Below are 8,564 nucleotides of genomic sequence, written 5' to 3'. Positions count from 1 at the left end.
GCCCGGGTTAGAGTTAGGGTTAGGGTTAGGGCATTTAAAATGTAGTTAAATTCTGATAATGTAAGAGGTTAGGCATGATATCCATCTAGAATTATCACTTACATTGTTTAAGATTATTTGAAATAAGACAAAAGTTGTTTGTAAAGTGACAGTTTCTCTTCTGAATTCAAATTCACTTAGTTATACTTTTTATTACCACCCCCAGGTACAGGTATTGCCTATATGGATTGAATTCACTTTATACTGAACACTGTAAAAGGCCTGAGATAAAACAGACCCTCTTCCTGAGCCAAGTCTAATCCCAAATGAGTCACCCGGTCATTGGCTAAGTCAATCTCTGCACTAACTCCTCTGCCATCCAGCATGCAGGATAATAACTGATTCCTTCCGCCAGTTTAAAAACTAATAGAAAGTCCTCTGAGTAAAAATTCAACATCGTGTACATAGAACCCTTCACATCATCCATTGGTGCGGACTGTGTTGCACTCAGTACCTGATGCACTTGGTTTCAGGGTCCATGAAACAGTGGTATGGAACTAAAAGATCCTTTTCATCCCCAGGTACGACCCCAGTGCTCTTTGAATCCGAAATCCCTGCTGCTTCCAAGTTTCCAGTCTGGGTAAAAAATTACATTTGAGGAAAAAATCATCGAAGTCATAGAAATGTATAAGGGAAAGCTAGCCCTGTTCTGGTCGTTTGCCTTAAGGTGCTTGAATTAATGGTTAGCAGCAACTGGTTGTTTGCTCTGATTTTCCCATCTTTTAGACTGATGAAAGGTTTAATTGTGGGTGACGAAGCTTTAAGGGTTGTGTGTGTGTCAGTGACTTTGGCAGCTCAGCAGATTGCGGAGCACCTTACTTAGAAGACGTAGAAAGTCTTGACCTTGTTATTTGTGACAGCATATCACTTGCTGATGGTGACTGTTACCTGTAAGGTAAAGCATACATAAGTTGTCCCTCTAGCTATATTACATGCTACTTAAGTGCTGTAATTGGGTGGGTGTCTGACTAGCTATTACAAGGTAAATAGAAAGGAAATTAGTCCGTTAGATTTAATAATTGAAAAGCCCTTAGTGTGTAGTAGTCTACCAAGTTCTTCCCTAAAAACAAGATTTACGTAATATATTTTAAAAAGCTAATGTGTTTGTCCAGTTACTTTACAAAATTAGATGTGTATTTTATAAATTAATATGAAATAGAGTTCGTATTTTATTTACAAGCTGTATTTAGGTATTTTGCCATTTTAAAAAGCTTTCTTAGAGAGTTCTACATGTAATAGAAAATCTTTTTTTCTAGTTCATTATAGTTATCTAGTTCATTATAATCCCAAGGGATGGATAACAAAGTTATTTAATATAGTATTAGTAAAGATAACGTAAACATTTTTTTCAGTTATACAAATAATACATAAATTCTTATTATTTTTTTTAAAAAAGGCTGAAATTCTTTTTTGTCCACAAAGCATACTTATTCATACAGTACTTGGTTATAGAAAGAAATTAAAGTGGCTGAAAATGAGTGACTATAATTTATAATTATGCCAGGACAGCAGGCACAAACTAAGGTGTTTTAGGTAAATTGTGAGTCACTATCTTAAAGATACTGTAGTATAATGGCTTTCAAACATTGTTTAAAAACTGCACGCCACAGTAATAAATGCACTGAATGTTGTGATCCAGTACACAGCTGTGTGTATGCATGTGTATGTATGGGGATAATACACACCTGTATATAATTGAAAGTTTCACAAAGCGAAACCATTACATGAAAAATGCTGATTTTCTATTCCATTTTTAAAATGTTTATTGGGCCATCCCCAAACAATTTCAGGATGCACTATTTGAAAAACACTTGTGAAGCACTTTGTTTTCCACTTGAGAAATTTGCCATGGAAAATACTAGTATATTTTTTTTCCTAAGGGGGGAAAAAAGCACTGCATTGCTTTCTTTTTTATTTTGAAATAATTTCAAACTTAGAAAAGAGCTGCATGAAAAGTACAGTTTATACCCTTCACCCCGATCATACCCACATTTGCTTTCTCTCTCCATTTTTCCTGAAACATCTGAGAATTGGTTGCAGAGATCACAGCCCCTTAAGCCCCTAAAGACAGGCATATATTTTCCTGAGAACAAGGACATTCTCTTATACATTCCTGTATACGGCCACAGTTCAGTTATCAAATTCAAAAAATTTACCATTGATACAGTAATATTTATTACACAAAAGCCATACTAGAATCTCACCAGTTGCCCCCATAGTGTCCTCTACAGAAAAATCGTCCCTCCATCCAGGGTCTAATCCAGAATCATGCATCGCATTCAGGTGTCATGTCTCTGGTCTCCTTTAATCTGGAACAGTTCCTCAGCTTTCCTTTGTCTTGCATAATATTGACATTTTTAAAAAGTAAAGACAAGTTGTTTTGTAGACTGTCACTCAGTGTGGGTTTGTCTGTTTCCTCATAATTAGATTCAAGTTACGCATTTTTGGCAAGAATACTACAGATATGATGTTATATCCTCATTGTACCGTGTCAGGAGGCACATCATGTCATTTTATTTCAATATTGTTCATGTTAAAACGCTTTTCAGTGAGGGGAAAACGGTTCTTGTATTCTTATGTGTTGTCCATTATTCTAATTATTCTCAAGCTGATAAACATGAATAGGGACTTAGGAAGTGTATCTGTTTTCAGATCCATCCGTTCTATGTCTTTTTTTTTTTTTAATTTATTTATTTATTATTTATTTTTGGCTGTGTTGGGTCTTTGTTGCTGCGCGCAGGCTTTCTCTAGTTGTGGCAAGCAGGGGCTACTCTTCATTGCGGTGCGAGGGCTTCTCATTGCAGTGGCTGCTCTTGTTGCGGAGCACGGGCACCAGGCGCACAGGCTTCAGTAGTTGTGGCTCGCAGGCTCAGTAGTTGTGGCACACGGGCCCAGTCGCTCCGCAGCATGTGGGATCTTCCCGGACCAGGGCTTGAACCCATGTCCCCTGCATTGGCAGGCGGATTCTTAAGCACTGCACCACCAGGGAAGTCCCCGTTCTATGTCTTAATTGTTTTCTGATTGGAGAAACAATAGAAGATGGTGAAATGGCATGAATATTCTTGAGTGTCATTTGCTTAAGTACTTTTTGTGGACCCAGTGATTATTTTTTCTGGCACTGACCTGAGTGGAAGAAAACCACCCCAATGAAACTTAAATCCTGCGGTCATGTTCTCTAGAGCGCTAACTGAAGGCTTCTGCCTTTGGATTCTTTGGATTATGAATATATCCAACTCGAATTGCTTCACTAAAAAGAGATTTATTGGCTCACGTAGCTGAAGTCAGGGCTAGAAGTTCAGCACAGATATCCTCTAACAGTGCGGCTGGTAGAACTTAATACAATGAGGGGAGTGGCCTATTTGCTCATTTGCTCAGTCCAAACGGGAGTCACTAGGCCACACATGGATACTGCATGTTTGAGATGTGACTTGTGCAACTGAGAAGCTGAATTCTTAACTCTATGTAGTTTTAATTAATGAATTTAAATTTAAATAGCCACACGGAGCGAGTGGCTGGCTGTATTTTACAACACAGACTAGAATCTCTGTTTCTTGCTTTGCTTTCCTGTTTGCTTTTTTCTCAGGCAAATTACCCCTTTGTGGTGACAAAAATGGCCTGCAGCAACTCTAGTGTACCTTCTGTCATTAACTACCCACCCGGAAGCGAGCCTCCGCTCCCCACTAATCACAGCCAAAGCCTCAGAGCCCACTCTCTTTGGCTCTGTCTGGGTCCTGAGCCCACATCTGGGCTGGGTTGGTGAGGGGTGGTTCCTCAAAGAAGATTCAGGGAATCAGGGTGCTGTCACCTCACAAAAGAAGGACCCTGTGAAAAGGAAGTGAACACAGTGGCATCATTTGCAGCTTTTTTTAAGAGTGTTTGGGTGTACATTTCTCATAAAGGAGAGAGTTAAAAGCATAAGGTAAATAGGGACCAAGAGCAGTCCTCTGTCAAAGGAAAATGGTAAAAGTGGAAATGAAATTTGGGGTCTAATGGCCTGTTCTGAATTTGATGGAAAAGTTCAAATCTCATAATAATGGCAACGTTTGCTTTTGTGTTTTCAGATATTATTGTTTTATTTTGATTGTATTTACCATAACTAAATCTGATACAAATGTAATATATAAAGAGTACATAGAAACTTTAATCTGAAATGGCAGAAAGTTCAAAATTCATTACTTTTGAAATACAGAAACGAGAGAATCGCGGTCTTAGAGTAATGGCTAAATGTGATGCCCAAGGGGTTGGAATGGGGTAGGGTGGGTGGGACTGGTAAGCCAGAGTCTCCCCTTACACACACACCCCACTGCATTGTTGCCACTTGGGTATGTATGGGCCCAGCGTTGCCAGCTCTTCGAAATTTTAAGAAGATACCAGAAATCCAGAATCTCCCATGAAACATCCTGATTTTTAAAACAACTCGTGAGACAGACCAAACAGACCGGCCAGCCCCAGCTGGCCTGCAGGCTACCAGTTTGCCAGCGCTGTCTCAGAAGCTCAGAACCATGGACCATCAAAGGCTCTCATTCCTTTACTGTGAAACCATCTCCTCATAGGTCACCGCGAGGATTGAGGACAGTGCCTGAGGATTAATAAGCGCTCTGAATGTCAGCTGTTCTGTCCACCTCTCAGGGAGATGGCTTAGGTCCAGAGGGATTCAGCGACCAGCGCAAAGCAGTCCTCCAACTGTGTGACTCCACAGTGTGGTCCCCAGACAGCAGCTTCGGCATCACCTGTATGGAAGTTAGAGATGCAGATGCTCAGGCCCCACCTCAGTTCTGCTGAATAGACTCTGCTGGTGGGGCTCAGAGATCTGCATTTTAACGAGCTGAGAAGTTATTACAGTCTGAGAAGCTCTTAGATCCATCTGTATCTCTCCTTCACTCTTAGCAGAACTGCTTTAATGAGCATGGCTTATAAGTTCTTCTAAAATTCATAAAGATGTACGGAAAGCCTTCATCTACTCATCTGGCATACGCTGCACTGTTAACTTGGCAAAAGTAAGCTTCAGTCTCCAGCCCCCTGTGCAAGGGACTCCACTTCCTTAAATTAGTATAATCTAACTTTCCAGAATTGCAAGGTTGATTGAACACAGTAATTCCCCACACAAATCATTAGAGGTGTGCAGAAAGTAAGCCTCTGAAAACTCCAGGTTGGATTTTTGTTCTGGGCTATCCACCAAAAGAGAAGACAAAAAAAGGCTAGAATTTGACTAATAGTACAACTCACAGATTGTATCAGTACAGCATTCCTTTTCCATCCCATCTCCTAGCAGTGCCTGAAGCAACAAGGAAATAGCTTTCATGGCATTGTTCCACTAAAACCTGGAACAGGTTCCACTCAAATGAAACAGGGCACTGTTCTTATAGAACATAAGAGTTCTGTTCCCAGGCTTTCTGTCCTGCCAGCGCGTGCTAGCTTTAAATCTACAGTAGGGTAGTCAGTGGCAAATCAGGTTTTCCCCAACATTCCCAGAGGCCTTCAGCTGCTGTCTCAGGTATGTACCCGGGGTGACTCCAGCAAAAATCTGTATGCTTAGTGACTCAGAAACTAAATCATTAACTTGGTAAATACCTGCCAAGCATGGGTAAAGGGAGCTTGGAGGAGAGAGCTTTAGAATGTGGGCCTCCAACAATGCCATGATGATGACAGCATGGGAACAGCAGTCCTGGTCAGTGTGGCTTCCTGAGTGGATCAGTGACTAACCCCAGAATCATCTGGAATCAGAATCCCCAATCAGCCACTCTCAGGAGCAACAATCCACACCAGGTAACTTAACAAGAAGGTAGATTTCATTTGTTTGAATCTCTGTCTGGTAAAGTAGAAAAATGTGGAAAAGGATTCTTGGTTTAAAAACACACATAAAGCAACTATACCCCAGTAAAATAAATAAATAAATAAATAAATAAATAAAATTAATAGACATTAAAAAAGTAAAAACACACATACAGACAACTTTTAACTAGTTGATGTTTAAATTGGGTACGTGCATTTACACACACACACACACACACACACACACATACAAATCTGGTCTACCGGAATGTGGAATTAACATTAATGTAATGCAAGATAAAAAGGGACTTCCCTGGCGGTCCAGTGGTTAAGACTCTGTGCTTCCACTGCAGGGGGCACAGGTTCAATCCGTGGTCGGGGAGCTAAGATCCCACATACCACCCGGTGCAGCCCCACCCCCCCCCCAAAAAAAAGGATAACAACGTAATGTACACTTCTGGCACACGCATATACAAAATGCCAGACAATACTTGAAAAATGATTCCAAACAAATCTCAACCCAAAATGGCCATCGTAATAACTTTTCATTCCCCTGTGGAAGGCAACAGTAAAACCTTTGCAATAAAGTCTTCGCAATTCAGTTGCAGGCCATGAGGGTTTTTCTAGCGAGCTGGCGTCCATGTCCTCCCTCCACCACCACGGGGCCTTGGCTGGTGCTCACAGGGCCCGTGCCCAGTGGGACTGGCATGGGCCTCCATCAGCCAAGCAGACAGCGGAGAGGGAGGAAATCAACAGTGAAGGGAGAGAGCCAGGAGAGGAGGCAGAGTGGCTGGGAAGCTGGCCAAATGGCAAAGGGCTGAATGGGCTACATCAACTCCTGACAGCTCCTCAAATATCCTCGCTGTCCTTTCCCGCTCACTGCGTGGATACCAGGGGAACACAAAACCCCTTTGCCTGGACGTCGCCAAGACTTCATAAACGTTCATTTTTAAAACAGCATGTTAGGCAGAGCGAAATGTTCATGATTTTGAGGGATGTGACAAACTGGATGCAGAAGGTGAGATCACCTTGACATCCCTTAATCAAGTCGTGAAGTTCAAGTTCAGCCTGCCGATTGCTTATTTTGATCATGGTTAGAGTTTCTCCTCTTTTGCAGGGTTTGTGCTTGAATGTTGATGGCTTCTAGGATGGAGGAAAGATGACAAGACTGATAATGCTTACGATCTGAGTATTTTCTTTGTCTTTCCTCTTTTAGCCTTGCGAAGACAAATAATGGTTAAGGACGGATAAAATATTTAACAGTGGCCATGCATAATTTATTCCTGAGTTGTTGCTCATTTCCAGCCCAATAGTTTGCTCTCAATTAGGACTTCTCAGAACCATGATGTCTCCTTGGCAAACTGACATTATGCTTATTTTTACTCTGTTCTTCCTAGGGCTAATTGTTTTTATAATTTGTTGTTGTTGTTGTTGAAGTACTAATTCCTAGATGTTCTCTTCATCAAAAACAAAAGTCAAAATTCGAGGCAAGGTTTTTTTTTAATATTCATTTCTGGTCCTTACAGTTAACTCAGAGCTTCAGAGACATAACCTGGGAAAGAGAAAAATATATTTACATATATAACTGTCTCTGACGAAAACTAGACTGGCTAAGGAAGCTGTGTGTCCAGTGAAGTAATATATGATTTCAGAAGAAATTTTAGGAAAAAAAGTATATGAAAGAAAAGAGTCACCCCCCCCAAAAAAACACTATTCAGAGATAACCACTCTTAAGTTTTTCAGTACATATGCACAACGATATATATTACCTAATATGGATTTTGACAGAAACAGGATCTTACATACATATAAATTATTCTGTAATTTGCTTTCTTCAGAGGGCAATATATTGTGAATGTCTTTGCTCTGTCAATACAGCTCTACATCTTTTATAATGGCTTCATTGTATTTCATTGTATAGATGAACCCTCATTTTATAAAACCAATTCCCTTTCGTTTGCTGTTTCCATTTTTTTTTCACAATTATAATAGTGCTGTGGTGAGCAGCTTTGTAAATACATATTTTTATCCTTTGTTCAGTTAATTCCTTAGGATAAATTCCTAGAAATCATTAGCTCAACACATGTGTTTTTTTTGTTTGTTTATTTTTTGTTTTTGAGAAGGAGGGGGCATTGGTTCATGAATATATCCAGTTTCCTTCCGGAAAGATTGTTCTAATTTACTTCCTCACCAGGGGAATGTGTGAGTCGTTTTCCCCTCCAAAACACCAGATTTATTATTTGTATGCTTTTCCTACTTAATAGGGGGAAAAAGCGTCTCTTTATTTTGCTTTGCATATCTTTGATTATTAGTTTGAAGGGCTTTTTAAAAACTGTTTATTAGTATTTCTTCTTTTATTAGCTTCTCCATTTGGGTCCTTCACATAACATTTTAAAAATTGAGGTATCGGTCTTTTCTTAATATAGAAATGCTTTATAGATTAAGGAAGTCAACCTTTGGTCATCATTTTTTCCTAATTAGTCATTTGCTCCTTACTGTGTGTATCATTGGCTTTTGTATTTATTCTATAGGAATTTCTTATTGTCCATGGTAAAATTCTTTATTCTTTTCTCTAGTAGTTTCCCTCTCAAATTATATAAATGCTTACCCAGCTTTTATCCTAAGTTCCATACTTCTATGATTTTTTTTTTACATTTATATATTTAATCCATCTGATAATTCTTTGGCCATCTAATCTTTGGCTAAACTAAGAGATCTGAGATTTTTTTTTTTGTTTAAATTCTCCATTAATT

This window comes from Balaenoptera physalus (genome assembly GCF_965194825.1).
Source record: "Balaenoptera physalus genome assembly, chromosome: 16".
Lineage (NCBI taxonomy): Eukaryota > Metazoa > Chordata > Mammalia > Artiodactyla > Balaenopteridae > Balaenoptera > Balaenoptera physalus.
This window is presented reverse-complemented; position numbering follows the sequence as displayed.